Source organism: Hemiscyllium ocellatum, chromosome 28 (genome assembly GCF_020745735.1).
Source record: "Hemiscyllium ocellatum isolate sHemOce1 chromosome 28, sHemOce1.pat.X.cur, whole genome shotgun sequence".
NCBI classification, from domain to species: domain Eukaryota; kingdom Metazoa; phylum Chordata; class Chondrichthyes; order Orectolobiformes; family Hemiscylliidae; genus Hemiscyllium; species Hemiscyllium ocellatum.
Genome location: NC_083428.1, coordinates 43,150,604 through 43,171,590, shown reverse-complemented (window position 1 = coordinate 43,171,590; position 20,987 = coordinate 43,150,604). Strand labels below are relative to the sequence as shown.

Here is a 20,987-nt window from a genome sequence, read left to right as displayed (position 1 = left end):
TTCGAATCCGACATGGGTCCGTGGCGCTGGAGGCAGCAGTGAAATCCTGATTATATTTGCACATGCTGAAGTTTCGATTTATGGAGACAGCTCTCATCGATGGTCTGCCTTTTTCTACATCAACTCCGACACATCAAACGGAACCTTCATGCGCATCTTCCTTGTTTTGGAGCTGATGGTGATGTGGCAGTGCGTGTGGGAGTGTCGGTGTCTGCGGCTTGTGGTGGGGTGGATTGTGTCGAGCAGAGAGTGGATGCTGGGGGTAGGGACTGTGCGTGGTGTTGGAGGGATGATGACGAGGCTGCCTCATGAGCACCGTTCTTACTTTGGCGGTGCTGTGTTGTAAGCTTGCTGATGGCTTGGACGGTGCCAGAGGTGTGTGTTGAGGAGGGTTGTTACAGTAGAGAGAGGACGGTGCGACAATGGAGTGGGGGTGATGAAGAGAGATGGCGGCTTGGAATCGGCCCTGCACAGCCGGGGCTGCCAGTCTTTCCCACTGAATTGTGTGGATTGTGTCAGAATGGCTGCGCGACAGTGTGAAGCGTGAACGTCTTACCCGGCTCAGGCCGGAGCCGGCCAGGAGCCCGGGTAGCTCAGTCGGTAGAGCATCAGACTTTTAATCTGAGGGTCCAGGGTTCAAGTCCCTGCTCGGGTGGGTCGCTTTTAAATTGCACTGCCACGGAACAACAGAGAAGGCGGTGCGAGCAAATCAGACTCAATGGCCCTCCCGTTCTGGCGGTGGCGGAAGCAAGCACAGGCCCGTTTTGCCTGCATTTCCGAACTGTCGCAGGTGCTGCCAAACTCGCGGTGTTTCTCCCGCAACGCGTGACTTCTGTTTGAATTGATCTCTTTCAGATCCTCCAAATTTGCGAAATCAGAAATTAGCATAGAATCCCTCGACTGTGGAAACAGGCGACCGACTCTCCCAAGAGCATCCCCCAGGCAGCCAAACCCTTACCGCATGACTATGCATTTACCCCGAACAAATGCACCGAAACTACACATCCCTGAAAACAATGGGCAATTTAGCATGGCCAGAACACCGGACCTGCACACTTTTGGTCTGTGGAGGAAAGCGGATCCGTCGGACGAAATCCACGCAGACACGGGGAGAATGGGCAAACTCCACGCAGGGAGTCGACCGAAGTTCGAATCCGACATGGGTCCGTGGCGCTGGGAGGCAGCAGTGAAATCCTGATTATATTTGCACATGCTGAAGTTTCGATTTATGGAGACAGCTCTCATCGATGGTCTGCCTTTTTTCTACATCAACTCCGACACATCAAACGGAACCTTCATGCGCATCTTCCTTGTTTTGGAGCTGATGGTGATGTGGCAGTGCGTGTGGGAGTGTCGGTGTCTGCGGCTTGTGGTGGGGTGGATTGTGTCGAGCAGAGAGTGGATGCTGGGGGTAGGGACTGTGCGTGGTGTTGGAGGGATGATGACGAGGCTGCCTCATGAGCACCGTTCTTACTTTGGCGGTGCTGTGTTGTAAGCTTGCTGATGGCTTGGACGGTGCCAGAGGTGTGTGTTGAGGAGGGTTGTTACAGTAGAGAGAGGACGGTGCGACAATGGAGTGGGGTGATGAAGAGAGATGGCGGCTTGGAATCGGCCCTGCACAGCCGGGGCTGCCAGTCTTTCCCACTGAATTGTGTGGATTGTGTCAGAATGGCTGCGCGACAGTGTGAAGCGTGAACGTCTTACCCGGCTCAGGCCGGAGCCGGCCAGGCGCCCGGGTAGCTCAGTCGGTAGAGCATCAGACTTTTAATCTGAGGGTCCAGGGTTCAAGTCCCTGCTCGGGCGGGTCCCTTTTAAATTGCACTGCCACGGAACAACAGAGAAGGCGGTGCGAGCAAATCAGACTCAATGGCCCTCCCGTTCTGGCGGTGGCGGAAGCAAGCACAGGCCCGTTTTGCCTGCATTTCCGAACTGTCGCAGGTGCTGCCAAACTCGCGGTGTTTCTCCCGCAACGCGTGACTTCTGTTTGAATTGATCTCTTTCAGATCCTCCAAATTTGCGAAATCAGAAATTAGCATAGAATCCCTCGACTGTGGAAACAGGCGACCGACTCTCCCAAGAGCATCCCCCAGGCAGCCAAACCCTTACCGCATGACTATGCATTTACCCCGAACAAATGCACCGAAACTACACATCCCTGAAAACAATGGGCAATTTAGCATGGCCAGAACACCGGACCTGCACACTTTGGTCTGTGGGAGGAAAGCGGATCCGTCGGACGAAATCCACGCAGACACGGGAGAATGGGCAAACTCCACGCAGGGAGTCGACCGAAGTTCGAATCCGACATGGGTCCGTGGCGCTGGGAGGCAGCAGTGAAATCCTGATTATATTTGCACATGCTGAAGTTTCGATTTATGGAGACAGCTCTCATCGATGGTCTGCCTTTTTTCTACATCAACTCCGACACATCAAACGGAACCTTCATGCGCATCTTCCTTGTTTTGGAGCTGATGGTGATGTGGCAGTGCGTGTGGGAGTGTCGGTGTCTGCGGCTTGTGGTGGGGTGGATTGTGTCGAGCAGAGAGTGGATGCTGGGGGTAGGGACTGTGCGTGGTGTTGGAGGGATGATGACGAGGCTGCCTCATGAGCACCGTTCTTACTTTGGCGGTGCTGTGTTGTAAGCTTGCTGATGGCTTGGACGGTGCCAGAGGTGTGTGTTGAGGAGGGTTGTTACAGTAGAGAGAGGACGGTGCGACAATGGAGTGGGGGTGATGAAGAGAGATGGCGGCTTGGAATCGGCCCTGCACAGCCGGGGCTGCCAGTCTTTCCCACTGAATTGTGTGGATTGTGTCAGAATGGCTGCGCGACAGTGTGAAGCGTGAACGTCTTACCCGGCTCAGGCTTGCATTTCCGAACTGTCGCAGGTGCTGCCAAACTCGCGGTGTTTCTCCCGCAACGCGTGGCTTCTGTTTGAATTTGTTATGTTATTCAGGTGGATATCCTCAATAGGTATGGGTTACTACCGGATTAAACTACAGTACCTCGGGTATGTACCTGAGGCCGTTACCTGTCAAGTTTACCAGTGGTCCCTATTGACTGTATGGTTCTGATAGCTACAAACTCGGCTGGGTTTATCGCAGGTCTCTAGGTCCCTTCGGTTTATCCTTTCACCTAGGAGTGTGAGGGATTCACTTTAAGTCAATCCTAATGCCTTCTCAGCTAAGTTCTAGACTTAACATACCAACACAAAGGTAAACATATCTTATCAAATAAAGGTTCGGCGAATACGAAGTGTGTGGTGTAAAATATAATAGAAATTTATCACTATAATAAGTTGAATACTCACAATCAGATGTTTTCAGTTAATCACAATCGTTACAGCCTTTTTGAATGTTCTTAAAAGATACCTAGGATAAAAGCAGAGCTTAATACTTGAGTGTCCCAAATGGGATCTTCTTAGACTAGCGTGTTTCAGCTAGTTGGTTCAGATTGTATCTTCTTCAGGCTAGAATGCAGTGCCTCAACCGAGAATCTTTTAGGCAGGCGTATTTCAGCAAGCTCTTAGCCGTCCGTATGCTTCATCCGATCGGTCTGTATTTTGCACAAATGTGTCTTTTCTGCAAGCCTGGTGGTTCAGAGGATCTGCAGTTAAGCCGAGATGGTTGGGTGACTCATTGTCTGTGTTTCAAGACAAGAGTGAGTTCTGTCTGTTTTAGCTCTGCTTTTATCCCTTACAGTCTAAGTTAAGCGATTACATCATTTGTTTAAAGAACTGGAATCTCAAACTGTGCCTCGGTCAGCATTGTTTAAAGGTCGCGTTAAACACTTAATTAGCTGAGAAAACAATTAGTAGCTGATAAGTAGCTGGTAAAGACCAGCTGCCACGTAGTCATAGTTATACTTAATTGTTGCTAGGCTAAAATACAATAAAGAGTTAATAGTATCATTGTTGCTACAATCTAATATAATCAGGTAAAATTCCACAGAAGAATCGAGTCTTTTCATGAAGAAGTAGACGGATCCCATGACACTTAACGAGTTAATAGCATCATTGCTGTTAAGCTTAATCTTATACAATATAATATAATCAGGTAAAATTCCACAGAAGAATCGAGTCTTTTCATGAAGAAGTAGACGGATCCCATGACACTTAACGAGTTAATAGCATCATTGTTGTTAAGCTTAATCTTATACAATATAATATAATAAGTTAAAATTCCACAGAGGAATCGAGTCTTTTCATGAAGAAGTAATGGATCCCGTGACGTCCCCCTCTTGAAAAGCGAGATTTCCCCATGTGTCTTTAAAAAGTTCAAATGATAGCTGAACAGAGTTCTACAATGATTGTTGTACCAATAGCAGCATGTATCAGGAATTTTTCGTTTTTCTGCGCTCCATTATTATTGTCTTCACTTTATTCATCAGCGATGTAGTTTGTTGCAGTTGACGCTCTTATTATGAAAGCTATTGTGAGTAAAGCGGAAAAGGCAACATTAAATCAACGCATAAATTTCATTTAATTATGCGAAATCATTCTGAGTCAGACTTCCCATGGCGGGTTTCATGATCAGATTCAGTTGTTGGGGTTCCGACGAATTTCATCAGTGGATTTCGTTTCCAATCATGTTGGTCGTCAAAGAGCCGGACCTCTGGTTTCCATGTTGGTTTTGGTTCGGGGTCTTGACAGCCATCGTGTTTCCAACTGTACCATGAAGTTTGTTGGACCGTCCGTTTTGGTCTTTCATTCAGAATCCTCATTTTGTACTCATGGAAGTCTTTGAGATCCTGTTTGCGGTCTCTTTCGCATGCCATGTACGGGGATATTTTGTGTTGTCTCCGGAGTTCCCTCAGGAGGCAGTCATTGTATCCAGGTGGGTTCTTATATTCTCTTTCCGTCCATTTCCAATTATGGGTCGGTGATGTATAAGTTACCACCGTTTCTATGGCTTTAGGTGACCATGTCCATTTTGACCATTCGGTTATCATATCGATTTGTGGATGAGGTAACGGTCTGTTGGCTTCTCTGGTTACGTAATTAAACTCGTCTTGTTTTATGTTGGATCGGAGCATGTTTAGGTCGGTTAGGTTTTCTTCATTCCGCTTTTGTAGTTTTGCAACATAGTTCAGACAGTCCACAAAGGTATATTTTCCTTTGGAGAGTATCATTAAGTGTTCAGCCAGGTTATGGCCTCTTCTACGGTCATACTGTACCATATATTCTTTTGAAAGGGGTGTTTGTCGAATGCGTTCCCCTTTGAGCAAATCTGGGTCTGGCAACATCTTCGTTGGTTTGCATACAGAAAGTAATATGTTCATATTCAATTCTTCGAATAGCATTGAGCAAAATGTGCATATTAGTCTCTGTGCCTTTTTACGTCCATTACAATTTAAACATTGTCCAATGTTGTGTTCTTTTAGAACTGTTCTTGGCTCAGTCCACCATCCGTATTCCGTGTGGTGTTGGTTTCCTTCTTTCTAGTTACCCATTCTTTAATTTTTGGATATTGATAAAGGAATATTGAGGTTGTTTTTTTTTCGCATAGATGCAGAGGGTTTGTTGAGTTCCAGTAATGTAAGTTTTTGGTTCCATTTTGGTACACAGGTTTTCTGTGGTTTTGGTTTCTTCCAAGGTGGTAGCTGCTTGGACTTATTTTGTTTTTCTGGTTTAGCGTCACCCAGAGACGGGTCGCGTCTGTGTTTCAAAGGTTTGGTTTGGTTTTTGGTTTGGACAAACGAAGGTTTATCCTGGTTCGAGGTCTGTGTTAAGACCGAATGACAGACAATTAATGTCTTTAGAATCAAGTGAATGGTAGCACAATAAATGGCCCATTCTGGTTCGTAATTAAAAGATATGATTATGGTTGAGGAGATCAGTGTTAAAAACGATCCCCATTCTCCCTTAGTAATTCCAAATTTTCTTTGTTTAAATTCAAAGCCAATCATAATTGTGAGAATTAGTCCTATACCTAGGGTCAAATGGACCCATTTATATTTTACCAAGCCCCAAAGGAGCTGGAGTCCTTTCAGAATGTTTCCTCCTATAATGGGTAGGTGGTGGCAGTAGGCGTCCCATAGACCTACGGGCATGACTACAGGGCTAAATTGTTCTTTCATGTGGGAGAAAATACCACATTGGTTCAAGGAATTCCCGTTCCTTCACAATAGTTCAGAGTCCCAAGTAAGTCTTGGTTTTGTTTTCCCAGGAAGTCTAGGACTTCTTGGTATTTGGTTGTGGTTTCATCCATGCTTGCCGGTCGAGGAAGCAGGATGTGGTTTATTTTCGTTCTGGAATCAATCCCTTGATTAATGGCTTGAGTAATGGCCAAATTACGACCACAAACACCCAGAGTAGGATAAGTCCCACTAAGAGCAGTGTATGTTGTTCTAGGCCAAGCCATGATAGAATCCAATAAATCCAATCATAGATTTGCACCCAAATGTTTGCAGTAGTTTGTAATACTGACATAGTCCATGCATTAATATGCAAGTTATCATACCAATTTTTTCTTGATTCTTCTACCCATATTTTTATCTCTTCCTGTAGAGTTTTTTGGTCAGCCTTCCTTTCTTTTGATATTAGGTTCTGGAGGGTCTTTAGCTTCTCGTCATCCGTTGGGCCCGAGAAGGTTATCTCCATCCATTGCTTTTCTGAATAGATGGTTAGCATTCTTTCAAAATGTTCTAGGTCAGGTTTGGGTTTTTCTATTTTTAGATTAATTTTTTCTGCCGGGTTCTTATAAGTTTCTCTGTTTTGTCTCATAATTTTGCCATTACATCCGACATGTCCTGTCGTAACATTAAATTCTCCTGACTGGTTTGTTAGCCAGGTATTTCCAGATGGGAAGTACTCTATCTGGCAATCTTTTTTAACATATTGAACCGTGTTATTATCACAGGGTTTTAATAGGATTAAATTAGAGAATTCGATCAGTTGAGGCTGATTGTTAATTTGAATACATTTTTCCTTTTTCAGCCACCCATTTTTTAGGCTTTGCCAAATTGGTTGTTTTATTTTAGTTTCGTAATTTTCGTTTGTGAGAATGGATTTGATCTCTACTAGTGAGATCTTTAGTTGCTGATCTTTGTTTTCCACGTGGGGTCTGTATACCCTTGAGGTTAAATCAGCTATTGTCCTGTTTTCTGTTCTTACGGTGTTATGCAACCATCGTCTAGTTATTACATTTAATTGATTTCTAAGGTCATTAAAGGCAATTTGCCAGGCTTGGTCTTTTTTGATTGTTATCACCTCTATTATTAGGTTTTTTGAGTTTTCCCATTGTATTTTCTGATTTTTGAATAAATCCTTAATATATGCTTCTGCCTGTTGTTGTCTATTATTATTATTATTTTCATTATTGTTGCTGTTACTGCTTTTTTGATTTGTGGTTATCACCAGCCATCTATCAGGAGAAGATTGTTCCCAAAAGGTGGCATTCTGCTTTGTTTTGTAGCAGTGCATCCTGCCCCAATGGTAGCAGTACAGAGTTGTATTTTCTACTTTTATTTCAGTTCCCTGTCTTTGTGGGTCTTTTAGGAAGTATTTTAATTTTTCCCAGTCTTGATATACTGATTTCCATTTAGATGTTTGATTTCCATCTGGTTTTTCTGCCTCAGTGTTATACTTTTTGGTATTATTTTCATAGTAATTATCCTAAGGAACTTCATAAGTGTATCCACATTTAAATCTACCGTGTTCTATATATACTACTTTTCCTGAGTTGGGAATTTTGCAGGACCATGGTCCATGGGTTTCATTTCTTTTTGCTCTATTATCATTTGGGCAGTTTTGGAGGAGAGCGGTATTGTATCCTGATGGACTATAACATTGTGTGGCTTTATCGGTGCATCCAATTATATGGGTGTTATTTTTATAATAATAGTAACAGGATTCATTTGTTTGTCTCTTGTGGTTTACATCTTCCCATTCTTTCCCTTGGTCTCTTTAGGTAAGGATAATTCTGCTTCATACCCTAAGGCAAAGTGGTTACAGACATCTATATATTGTCTGAATAACTTCGTAAAGTTTACTGGTTTCTTTAGTAATTCTCCTATTTCTTCTCTGGACTTGGATTGGTTAAAGATGGTAGGATCGCATATTATCAGTGTTTCGTTTTCTTTAAACATTTTCTTAAGGTAATAAGTTCCTAATCCTTGAACTTGCGTATCATCTTGTCCTAGTAGGGTGAGGTAAACCTGATCCGTGTCACCTGTGGCATTCCATCTTTGTCCTTGGTCACCTCCTTCTTGGTAGTGCCAAGTAGAGTTTGCATATAGTATTATCGGTTGGTGAGTGTTCATATTATTTAGGGGGTTGCCAATATTTGGATAGGAGCAGTTATAGTGGTTTTTCGATCCTGGACTCTGATAGTCTGAACGGTTATACGTTTTGTATAAACAGTAGAGCCATCTATCTCTCTCTGAGGTTTCTTCATTTGTTGTAACATTTTGTATACTATAAGATAGTAATTTGTCTATCCAATTTTGTATAAGATTATCTATTCTTTGATCTTGTTCTTGGTTTTCATTCCCAAGCTCCTGTTTTAAGATTATTATGTCTAAGGTGTATGTGTGTCCTATAATTTCTTCTCCTATCATTTCTGCTGAGGGTCTTGGATCTGTCCAAGTTTCATATTTTTGAGCTTGCGCAACATTTATCGTAATTAGTCCTAACATTTCTAGGGCCATGTTAGATAGGGTTAATCCTCCTATTATTAGAGGCATTCCTGCTGAATTTGTCGAGTTACTGTTGCTGTCGGGGTTATTACCTGTGTTACATTCCAGGCTGCGCTTTATTACTGCCTGCAGTATCCATCCTATAGTTAGAAAGGCTAATACTATAAATAGTAGGGTGTGTTGAACTATATTACACTTAGAGCAGTGTTCTGCCGTGAGTTTCTTTTGTTTAATCGTCTTAGTCTCTTCTTTCTTGGTTTTTTTTTTATTTAAGTTTAGGAGGGTTTTTTACTTTTGGTATCCTTTTGCCTTTCCCTAATTGTCCTAACTCCATATTGTTCTCTTTTTGTTTTTTGTTTCCTTTAAATATTGGTTTCCAATTTTTTTCATTTCTGCAGTTTACATCTCTTTTGGAGGTTAAAAATCCCTCCATTTGTTCCCTGTGTTTCTCTTCTTCTCCTAAATATACAGCCATCCAATCTGCCATGTTCTTAGTCTTTGTTAACTGGCCTTATATTATCTACAGATAAAGTCCTTTCCTTACCTTCCTTCCCAACTGTCACTGTCCTATTTCCTACTTGGATTATCTGTTGAGGCAAATGATAGCGGGCTTTAAAGGCTCTTCCTGATTTATTTTGTTTTTTCTCTTGTACCCAATCTCCTACTTTAGGTTGCCAAAATTTTCTGTCTTGAATTTTCTGTTCCCTTTGTTGTCTTAATTCTTCTTTTTTAGTTTTTAGGAGATCTATCCATTCTTTTTTAAGTTTAGTTTGGGTTTCTATTTCAGGCTTATTTTCTGTATTCATTTGTACTCCATATCTCAAATAGTGCGGAGTTATATGGTTCTCTGCTCCTAAGAGATCTATGGGTGTGTTATTGATGGCCAGCTGCACCTCCTTCAACCATTGACTCCAACTACCACCGCGAGTGCACAATAATTTTGCCAAGGCTAGTTTGACATCTTGGTTTCTCCGTTCTACCTTTCCTGCCGATTCAGGATGGTAAGGTGTGCTAAACTCAAGCTGTATCCCATGAGCGGTACACCACATGTTAAAGTCCTGGTTTTTAAAGCCAGGTCCTTGGTCTGTATGAATTACTCTGGGAGGCCCATTAGCGACCAGAATCAACTCACTAGCTTCTATAACATCTTGTGTCCTACAACTCTTTGTTGGGATCAGGGTGGTGAATCCGGTACATTCATCATTACATACTAGGCAATATTTATTCGGTCTTTTAAATGGCTTTTTCCCGTGAGAGGTCGGCAATGGGCCGATAAAATCCATTATCCATTTATACCCGGGCTCCATATTTTGTGACCGAATAATTTTCGGTTCTTTTTTAGTTCCTCCCTTGATATTATATTTTAGGCAAGTTTTGCATTCATTACAATATCTTTTAACTTCTGCATTCATCCCAGGCCACCAGTATTTCTGCTTTAGGTGTGACTGAGTGGTTTTTATTCCTGGATGCACGGCCCCTAAGCCTTCGTGGGCCGTCTTGATAAGTTCTCTTCTCCCTTTCCTAGGGGGTATTATCTTAGCCTGTTCTGTGGTTTGATCTTTAAATTTGGTTTTGACTACCCCATCAGATTCTTCCCAGTAGTCCTGATTTTTAGGGTATCCTTTTACTTCCTTGCCCTGAAGTAAGTCTTCCAATTCTTTGTCCTGATTCTCTTTTTTCATTTGCCTAGTTATTACTCTTATTTTATATTCTTTTCCCAAACTTGCGGCTTTGGCTGCTCGGTCAGCTAGATCATTTCCTTTTTTGTGTTCACCTTCTTTCTGGTGTCCTCTGACATGTATTACTTTTACATTTGGGAGGTTTTCTTTTAATCTAGCTATTTCTTCCCATATTTGTCTATATTGTATGGGGTGATTCCTACAATCATGGAATCCTTTTTCACTCCATTTATCTAGTTCCTCGTTATAGCCTCTACTGGCATAAAAGCTATCTGTACAAACGAGAATTTGGAGTTCTGCAGGAAATTGGCTTGCTTCTTTTAAGGCTAATTCTAACGCCTTTACTTCTGTTTTCTGGGCTGAACCTCCCAGTGGTCCTTTTATTTATAAGACCTTTTCTTCTTGGAACTCATTGTTTAGTTTTGTACCGATTACTATTCCTATTCCTGTTAATTTTTCTTCTTTACCTTGTTTATCCAGGCCTCTTTGGGCACTACCATCTGTATAGATGTACATATCTGGATTGAATTCAGTTTTTTCTTCAGTAGCAGCTAGTTTACATTTCGGTGTCCACCAAGTATCTGTTTTTCCTGTAAGGGGCTGTATTTCTATAGTGGGGTCAGCTAGTAGGATATCCCATTTTTCATACCTGGCCGAGTGGACCCTTTGGCTCCTTTCTATTTTTTGTTGTTTGGATTGTAATTCTGCCAATTCCGTGAGGATTATTATCTTTCCTTCCCCTTGGATTTTTCTGATGGGTTCCACTGCTCTAGTTATGGCTACCCATGTTTTTTCTATTTTTGGGTATTTCCTCTCTGTTTCTGTAAAGTTTAAATAGATATATTGGAAGGGTTTGTTCTGTCCTTGACTGGTTACTCTTACGGTGGCACTTTCTTGCCCTATAATTACTTCTAGTGTAATGTCTTTCCCTGGTTCATGCTTTCCCATGTTTTCTGCTTTATTTAATTGGTTGATTAGTTCATTTAGGTTATTTTGATCTTCTTCAGTCCATGAGAATACTTTCTCAGTTAGTTTTTTGTACAGGGGTTTAGATATTTCTGCATATCCTGGGACAAAGTCTCTGGCATAGTTACATAGGCCTAATATTGCTTGTAATTCTTTAATTTTGGTAGGAGGTTGAATATCAGCTATTTTTTCACTGTATTCTTCAGTTAGTCCTTTCCCTGCATTGGTTAGTTCCACTCCTAAGTATTTTACCTTTTCTCTGGCGATCTGGGATTTTGCTAGTCCAATTATATATCCCTTATGGTACAGGTGTTCCATTATTCTATGTAGGCAGGCAAAATGTTCTTCTAGGTCACCATGAGTGATATAAATATAATCGACATAGCATTCTATTTGTCCTGGTGGAGCTAAGTTTTGTACTGTTTTTCTGACCTCTGCAGAAAATATTACAGGGCTGTTTAGGTATCCCTGAGGGAGTCTGGTCCAAACTAATTGTCTCCCTAGGGTGTCTGTTATGGCTGTATATGGCCATTCTTCTTTTGGGATTGGATGACTCCAAAATCCATTTGATAAGTCTAGGGTAGTTTTATATTTCTCCCTTCTTAAGGTATTCAATGTAGTCTGAGCTCCTTTAAAGTATGACGAGAAGGGCACTGATCCTGAATTCAAGTCTCGGTAGTCACAGACAAGTCTGTACTTTCCTGGCTTACCAGGCTTTGGTATTCCAATTATGGGTGTATTGTATGGGGATCCTTTTTCTATTAGGACTCCCTGTTCCTCAAGTCTTTCTATGACTTTTTGGATTTCCCTAGCTATCTCTGGTTTGTTGATGCCGTACTTCTTTTTGATTTTGAAGTGTCCCATTCCTGTGGGAGTGGGATCAATGTTTAGATTACCGCAATGGTATGAGTCCTTTTGCCAGATTTCCCACTGAGTTTGCACTAGGTGTTTTATTTTTGCTCTGATTTTGGGGTTGCTTTCTTTATCTAAAATTTCTTTTAAGTCTTCTGTTCTTTTGTCTTCTGTTTGTTCTAGTAGTTTGTGTCTTTTAATGTCTTCCCATCCTAATATTACTGGTTCTCCCTGGTCTTTTAGACCTTCTATAATTAGAGCTTTAGTCTCTATTTGTTTTCCATTTTTTAGGATTAATTTGATTTTTCCTACATTTGCCCATTTTACAGGTGCTCCTATGCCCTGATAAGGTTCTGTTCCTACTTTTGGTATGTTTAGTTTTTCTGCCAAACTTTTGTCCATTAATGACATTTCTGCCCCTGTGTCTAGCATTATTGTGAGCCATTGCTGTCTGTGGGGTTTATACCCCTCTATTTTTCCTTGTTCTTGAGGGTAGCATGGTTCTGCTGCTGTCTGTCTGGGTTTTCTCACCATCCCTGTCTGGTGGATTCTTTGCCCTTCTGTATTTCTTTCGTCCCCTTGTGCTTGCACTCTGGCTGATCCAGAGGTTATTGCTTGTCCCTGACTGTTTCTGGGTCTCAGGTTGTATCGTTTTTGTTGAACTTGTCCATTTGGAGGCCTAGGTCTAAAATTTTGTTGGGGTGGCCTATATTCCCGAGGTTGTTGTGGTTGCTGGGCTGGCTGTCGTGGAGGTTGGTATCCCCCTCTAGCTCTTGGGTCTTGATAATTCGGAATGGGGTTTCTCCCTAAATAGTTTGGCTTACTCCTGGAATTGGTCTAGGAGGTAGCTGCTGTCGGGGAGGTCCCTGGTTCCTGGGTTGGACTTTTTCCACTACCTGAACCAATGGTTCATATTGGGGTCGGTATGTCCATGGTTTTCTTTGGTTTTGTTGGCGTCCTTGCGCCTTGGGTTTCTGGGTTTCTGATTTAGGTTTTTCTGATTTCCTTTCCTTGGCTTCTGGTTGAGGTCCGTGGGGATTTTGTTTTCCTATTCTATCTAGGGATAGATTGAGGACTTCTCCTAAGTTGATTAATTCTTGTCTGAATACTTGCCATGGGTTTTGTCCCTGTCCTAGTGCTCTGTTTGTGGCTTCCCTGAGCCTGTTTGCATGGCCTTCGTTCTGGAATTGTCTGAATAATTGCGACCTGACTTGGACATAGTTTATTTCTAGATCTTCAGCGGATTGTGCTACCTGGAGCATTGTTCTCCCTGATTCCAGGAGTGTTTTGAATATCTTGTTGGCTGCTTCTGCTCTTTGGGTTCCATATACCCGGTTGTGGGCTTCATGGAGTATGGTAACTAGATTTATGGTGGTGTGCGGTTCCTGATCTAAAGCAGGACAATCCAGGGCTTTAAATAAATCTGAATTTTCTTGGGGGGTTAGTCCTTCCAAGAAGGCTTTTAGTTTTTCGAAATGTTGAATTATATATTTTATTGCTGCTCTGTCATCTGAGGGAAAGTCTAGGAAGCAGATTTTAAAATTTTTCAGTGAGGGATCACCGTACACACGGTGGGCTGCTACCGGTTGTGGTGCTTGTCCGGCTTGTCCGGGCCTGGGATTATTGATTAGCCATCGGGCTTTTTCTACAGCATGTTGCGCCACTAGGAATTGTGGTGCTACTCTATTTAGTTGGGGTATTTGGAGCACTCTGTCTACTGCCACTATAATTTGCTGAGCTATATCTTCTGCCCAGGCATGTTCTGACATGCCTGGTACTAGCGGTACTTCTCTTCCCCTTAGGTCTGTTTCTCTTCTAATTACTGTTACCGTATGTTGAGCTGGTAGAACGCCAGCGGTATGCTGGTGGGCTGGTTCTAGGGGGTTTCCAGTTCCATCTGCTGGTATACATCCATCACAGTGATGGTGAGTTCCATCTACATATTCTATTCTGAACCTGTATCGGAGTCTTGCTGCTGTAAGTTCTCCATTGAGTCTGTTTAGTCCTTCTAGGACTGACTCATCTGCCCTCAGTCTTACCTCCTGACCTCTTAGGTTAGGTGGGGAGACTATATTGTCGTTTCCTGCTGCGATTATTTCTGCCCAATCATTTCTAAAATAATAGGCAGGTATATTGGCCATTTTCTTTTTCATTTTGAGGGGCTTTTATTTTTTTGTACTATTTGATATATCCCTACAGAAGGAGTTTATTTGGTGACAAAGATAATATTTACGCCGTGAGGTTCAAGGTAGTGCAATCTCTCGAGCCCCACGTTGGGCACCAATTGTTATGTTATTCAGGTGGATATCCTCAATAGGTATGGGTTACTACCGGATTAAACTACAGTACCTCGGGCATATACCTGAGGCCGTTACCTGTCAAGTTTACCAGTGGTCCCTATTGACAGTATGGTTCTGATAGCTACAAACTCGGCTGGGTTTATCGCAGGTCTCTAGGTCCCTTCAGTTTATCCTTTCACCTAGGAGTGAGAGGGATTCACTTTAAGTCAATCCTAATGCCTTCTCAGCTAAGTTCTAGACTTAACACACCAACACAAAGGTAAACATATCTTATCAAATAAAGGTTAGGCGAATACGAAGTGTGTGGTGTAAAATATAATAGAAATTTATCACTATAGTAAGTTGAATACTCACAATCAGATGTTTTCAGTTAATCACAATCGTTACAGCCTTTTTGAATGTTCTTAAAAGATACCTAGGATAAAAGCAGAGCTTAATACCTGAGTGTCCCAAATGGGATCTTCTTAGACTAGCGTGTTTCAGCTAGTTGGTTCAGATTGTATCTTCTTCAGGCTAGAATGCAGTGCCTCAACCGAGAATCTTTTAGGCAGGCGTATTTCAGCAAGCTCTTAGCCGTCCGTATGCTTCATCCGATCGGTCTGTATTTTGCACAAATGTGTCTTTTCTGCAAGCCTGGTGGTTCAGAGGATCTGCAGTTAAGCCGAGATGGTTGGGTGACTCATTGTCTGTGTTTCAAGACAAGAGTGAGTTCTGTCTGTTTTAGCTCTGCTTTTATCCCTTACAGTCTAAGTTAAGCAATTACATCATTTGTTTAAAGAACTGGAATCTCAAACTGTGCCTCGGTCAGCATTGTTTAAAGGTCGCGTTAAACACTTAATTAGCTGAGAAAACAATATGTAGCTGATAAGTAGCTGGTAAAGAGCAGCTGCCACGTAGTCATAGTTATACTTAATTGTTGCTAGGCTAAAATACAATAAAGAGTTAATAGTATCATTGTTGCTACAATCTAATATAATCAGGTAAACTTCCACAGAAGAATCGAGTCTTTTCATGAAGAAGTAGACGGATCCCATGACACTTAACGAGTTAATAGCATCATTGCTGTTAAGCTTAATCTTGTACAATATAATATAATCAGGTAAAATTCCACAGAAGAATCGAGTCTTTTCATGAAGAAGTAGACGGATCCCATGACACTTAACGAGTTAATAGCATCATTGTTGTTAAGCTTAATCTTATACAATATAATATAATAAGTTAAAATTCCACAGAGGAATCGAGTCTTTTCATGAAGAAGCAATGGATCCCGTGACAAATTGATCTCTTTCAGATCCTCCAAATTTGCGAAATCAGAAATTAGCATAGAATCCCTCGACTGTGGAAACAGGCGACCGACTCTCCCAAGAGCATCCCCCAGGCAGCCAAACCCTTACCGCATGACAATGTATTTACCCCGAACAAATGCACCGAAAATACACATCCCTGAAAACAATGGGCAATTTAGCATGGCCAGAACACCTGACCTGCACACTTTTGGTCTGTGGGAGGAAAGCGGATCCGTCGGACGAAATCCACGCAGACACGGGGAGAATGGGCAAACTCCACGCAGGTAGTCGACCGAAGTTCGAATTCGACATGGGTCCGTGGCGCTGGGATGAAGAATCTCTCTCACACCGACACTCCCACACGCACTGCCACATCACCATCAGCTCCAAAGCAAGGAAGATGCGCATGAAGGTTCCGTTTGATGTGTCTGAGTCGATTTTGAAGAAAAGCAGACCATCGATTTGAGAGCTCTCCATAAATCGAAGCTTCAGCATGTGCAATTATAATCAGGATTTCACTGCTTCCTCCCAGCGCCACGGACCCACGTCGATTCGAATCTCGGGCGACTACCTGTGTGGAGTTTGCACATTCAGCCCGTGTCTGCGTGGATTTCGTCCGACGGATCCGCTTTCCTCCCACACTCCAAAAGTGTGCAGGTCAGGTGTTCTGGCCATGCTAAATTGCCCATTGTTTTCAGGGATGTGTAGGTTCGGTGCATTTGTTCGGGGTAAATACATAGTCATGCGGTATGGGTTTGGGTGCCTGGGGGATGCTCCTGGGAGAGTCGGTCGCCTGTTTCCTCAGTCGAGGGATTCTATGCTAATTTCTGATTTCGCACATTTGGAGGACCTGAAAGAGATCAATTCAAACAGAAGCCACGCGTTGCGGCAGGCAAAACGGGCCTGCAATTGCTTCCCCACCGCCAGAACGGGAGGGCCATTGAGTCTGATTTGCTCGCACCGCCTTCTCTGTTGTCCTGTGGCAGTGCAATTTAAAAGCGACCCGCCCGAGCAGGGACTTGAACCCTGGACCCTCAGATTAAGAGTCTGATGCTCTACCGACTGAGCTACCTGGGCGCCCGGCATTGGCCTGCACGAGCTGGGAAAAACGTCCACGCTTCACACTGCCGCGCAGCCATTCTGCCACAATCCACACAATTCAGTGGGAAAGACTGGCAGCCCCGGCTGTGCAGGGCCGATTCCAAGCCGCCATCTCTCTTCATCACCCCCACTCCATTGCCGCACCGTCCTGTCTCTACTGTAACAACCCTCCTCAACACACACCTCTGGCACCGTCCAAGCCATCAGCAAGCTTACAACACAGCACCGCCAAAGAAAGAACGGTGCTCATGAGACAGCCTCGTCATCATCCCTCCAACACCACGCACAGTCCCCACCCCCAGCATCCACTCTCTGCTCGACACAATCCACCCCACCACAAGCCGCAGACTCCGACACTCCCACACGCACTGCCACATCACCATTGCTCCAAAACAAGGAAGATGCGCATGAAGGTTCCGTTTGATGTGTCTGAGTCGATTTTGAAGAAAAGCAGACCATCGATTTGAGAGCTCTCCATAAATCGAAGCTTCAGCATGTGCAATTATAATCAGGATTTCACTGCTTCCTCCCAGCGCCACGGACCCACGTCGATTCGAATCTCGGGCGACTACCTGTGTGGAGTTTGCACATTCAGCCCGTGTCTGCGTGGATTTCGTCCGACGGATCCGCTTTCCTCCCACACTCCAAAAGTGTGCAGGTCAGGTGTTCTGGCCATGCTAAATTGCCCATTGTTTTCAGGGATGTGTAGGTTCGGTGCATTTGTTCGGGGTAAATACATAGTCATGCGGTATAGGTTTGGGTGCCTGGGGGATGCTCTTGGGAGAGGTCGGTCGCCTGTTTCCTCAGTCGAGGGATTCTATGCTAATTTCTGATTTCGCACATTTGGAGGACCTGAAAGAGATCAATTCAAACAGAAGCCACGCGTTGCGGCAGGCAAAACGGGCCTGCACTTGCTTCCCCACCGCCAGAACGGGAGGGCCATTGAGTCTGATTTGCTCGCACCGCCTTCTCTGTTGTCCTGTGGCAGTGCAATTTAAAAGCGACCCGCCCGAGCAGGGACTTGAACCCTGGACCCTCAGATTAAGAGTCTGATGCTCTACCGACTGAGCTACCCGGGCACCAGGAGCGCGCTTGCACGAGCTGGCAAAAACGTCCACGCTTCACACTGCCGCGCAGCCATTCTGCCACAATCCACACAATTCAGTGGGAAAGACTGGCAGCCCCGGCTGTGCAGGGCCGATTCCAAGCCGCCATCTCTCTTCATCACCCCCACTCCATTGCCGCACCGTCCTGTCTCTACTGTAACAACCCTCCTCAACACACACTTCTGGCACCGTCCAAGCCATCAGCAAGCTTACAACACAGCACCGCCAAAGAAAGAACGGTGCTCATGAGACAGCCTCGTCATCATCCCTCCAACACCACGCACAGTCCCCACCCCCAGCATCCACTCTCTGCTCGACACAATCCACCCCACCACAAGCCGCAGACACCGACACTCCCACACGCACTGCCACATCGCCATTGCTCCAAAACAAGGAAGATGCGCATGAAGGTTCCGTTTGATGTGTCTGAGTCGATTTTGAAGAAAAGCAGACCATCGATTTGAGAGCTCTCCATAAATCGAAGCTTCAGCATGTGCAATTATAATCAGGATTTCACTGCTTCCTCCCAGCGCCACGGACCCACGTCGATTCGAATCTCGGGCGACTACCTGTGTGGAGTTTGCACATTCAGCCCGTGTCTGCGTGGATTTCGTCCGACGGATCCGCTTTCCTCCCACACTCCAAAAGTGTGCAGGTCAGGTGTTCTGGCCATGCTAAATTGCCCATTGTTTTCAGGGATGTGTAGGTTCGGTGCATTTGTTCGGGGTAAATACATAGTCATGCGGTATGGGTTTGGGTGCCTGGGGGATGCTCTTGGGAGAGGTCGGTCGCCTGTTTCCTCAGTCGAGGGATTCTATGCTAATTTCTGATTTCGCACATTTGGAGGACCTGAAAGAGATCAATTCAAACAGAAGCCAGGCGTTGCGGCAGGCAAAACGGGCCTGCACTTGCTTCCCCACCGCCAGAACGGGAGGGCCATTGAGTCTGATTTGCTCGCACCGCCTTCTCTGTTGTCCTGTGGCAGTGCAATTTAAAAGCGACCCGCCCGAGCAGGGACTTGAACCCTGGACCCTCAGATTAAGAGTCTGATGCTCTACCGACTGAGCTACCCGGGCGCCAGGCGTGCGCTTGCACGAGCTGGCAAAAACGTTCACGCTTCACACTGCCGCGCAGCCATTCTGCCACAATCCACACAATTCAGTGGGAAAGACTGGCAGCCCCGGCTGTGCAGGGCCGATTCCAAGCCGCCATCTCTCTTCATCACCCCCACTCCATTGCCGCACCGTCCTGTCTCTACTGTAACAACCCTCCTCAACACACACTTCTGGCACCGTCCAAGCCATCAGCAAGCTTACAACACAGCACCGCCAAAGAAAGAACGGTGCTCATGAGACAGCCTCGTCATCATCCCTCCAACACCACGCACAGTCCCCACCCCCAGCATCCACTCTCTGCTCGACACAATCCACCCCACCACAAGCCGCAGACTCCGACACTCTCACACGCACTGCCACATCGCCATTGCTCCAAAACAAGGAAGATGCGCATGAAGGTTCCGTTTGATGTGTCTGAGTCGATTTTGAAGAAAAGCAGACCATCGATTTGAGAGCTCTCCATAAATCGAAGCTTCAGCATGTGCAATTATAATCAGGATTTCACTGCTTCCTCCCAGCGCCACGGACCCACGTCGATTCGAATCTCGGGCGACTACCTGTGTGGAGTTTGCACATTCAGCCCGTGTCTGCGTGGATTTCGTCCGACGGATCCGCTTTCCTCCCACACTCCAAAAGTGTGCAGGTCAGGTGTTCTGGCCATGCTAAATTGCCCATTGTTTTCAGGGATGTGTAGGTTCGGTGCATTTGTTCGGGGTAAATACATAGTCATGCGGTATGGGTTTGGGTGCCTGGGGGATGCTCTTGGGAGAGGTCGGTCGCCTGTTTCCTCAGTCGAGGGATTCTATGCTAATTTCTGATTTCGCACATTTGGAGGACCTGAAAGAGATCAATTCAAACAGAAGCCAGGCGTTGCGGCAGGCAAAACGGGCCTGCACTTGCTTCCCCACCGCCAGAACGGGAGGGCCATTGAGTCTGATTTGCTCGCACCGCCTTCTCTGTTGTCCTGTGGCAGTGCAATTTAAAAGCGACCCGCCCGAGCAGGGACTGGAACCCTGGACCCTCAGATTAAGAGTCTGATGCTCTACCGACTGAGCTACCCGGGCGCCAGGCGTGCGCTTGCACGAGCTGGCAAAAACGTCCACGCTTCACACTGCCGCGCAGCCATTCTGCCACAATCCACACAATTCAGTGGGAAAGACTGGCAGCCCCGGCTGTGCAGGGCCGATTCCAAGCCGCCATCTCTCTTCATCACCCCCACTCCATTGCCGCACCGTCCTGTCTCTACTGTAACAACCCTCCTCAACACACACTTCTGGCACCGTCCAAGCCATCAGCAAGCTTACAACACAGCACCGCCAAAGAAAGAACGGTGCTCATGAGACAGCCTCGTCATCATCCCTCCAACACCACGCACAGTCCCCACCCCCAGCATCCACTCTCTGCTCGACACAATCCACCCCACCACAAGCCGCAGACACCGACACTCCCACACGCACTGCCACATCGCCATTGCTCCAAAACAAGGAAGATGCGCATGAAGGTTCCGTTTGATGTGTCTGAGTCGATTTTGAAGAAAAGCAGACCATCGATTTGAGAGCTCTCCATAAATCGAAGCTTCAGCATGTGCAATTATAATCAGGATTTCACTGCTTCCTCCCAGCGCCACGGACCCACGTCGATTCGAATCTCGGGCGACTACCTGTGTGGAGTTTGCACATTCAGCCCGTGTCTGCGTGGATTTCGTCCGACGGATCCGCTTTCCTCCCACACTCCAAAAGTGTGCAGGTCAGGTGTTCTGGCCATGCTAAATTGCCCATTGTTTTCAGGGATGTGTAGGTTCGGTGCATTTGTTCGGGGTAAATACATAGTCATGCGGTATGGGTTTGGGTGCCTGGGGGATGCTCTTGGGAGAGGTCGGTCGCCTGTTTCCTCAGTCGAGGGATTCTATGCTAATTTCTGATTTCGCACATTTGGAGGACCTGAAAGA

General features: G+C 45.1%; 6 non-coding genes across 6 annotated transcripts; 2 read left to right on the top strand and 4 right to left on the bottom strand.

The window, feature by feature from the left end:
- Positions 1 to 582: 582 nt before the first annotated feature.
- Positions 583 to 655, top strand: trnak-uuu (transfer RNA lysine (anticodon UUU)). Its single transcript has one exon. It is a non-coding gene; the product is annotated as a tRNA-Lys (tRNA).
- A 1,075-nt stretch (positions 656 to 1,730) lies between these two features.
- Positions 1,731 to 1,803, top strand: trnak-uuu (transfer RNA lysine (anticodon UUU)). Its single transcript has one exon. It is a non-coding gene; the product is annotated as a tRNA-Lys (tRNA).
- Positions 1,804 to 16,721: 14,918 nt separating this feature from the next.
- On the bottom strand, positions 16,722 to 16,794 carry trnak-cuu (transfer RNA lysine (anticodon CUU)). The gene has a single exon. It is a non-coding gene; the product is annotated as a tRNA-Lys (tRNA).
- Positions 16,795 to 17,824: 1,030 nt separating this feature from the next.
- Positions 17,825 to 17,897, bottom strand: trnak-cuu (transfer RNA lysine (anticodon CUU)). Its single transcript has one exon. It is a non-coding gene; the product is annotated as a tRNA-Lys (tRNA).
- A 1,030-nt stretch (positions 17,898 to 18,927) lies between these two features.
- Positions 18,928 to 19,000, bottom strand: trnak-cuu (transfer RNA lysine (anticodon CUU)). Its single transcript has one exon. It is a non-coding gene; the product is annotated as a tRNA-Lys (tRNA).
- A 1,030-nt stretch (positions 19,001 to 20,030) lies between these two features.
- Positions 20,031 to 20,103, bottom strand: trnak-cuu (transfer RNA lysine (anticodon CUU)). Its single transcript has one exon. It is a non-coding gene; the product is annotated as a tRNA-Lys (tRNA).
- Between the last annotated feature and the right edge of the window lie 884 nt (positions 20,104 to 20,987).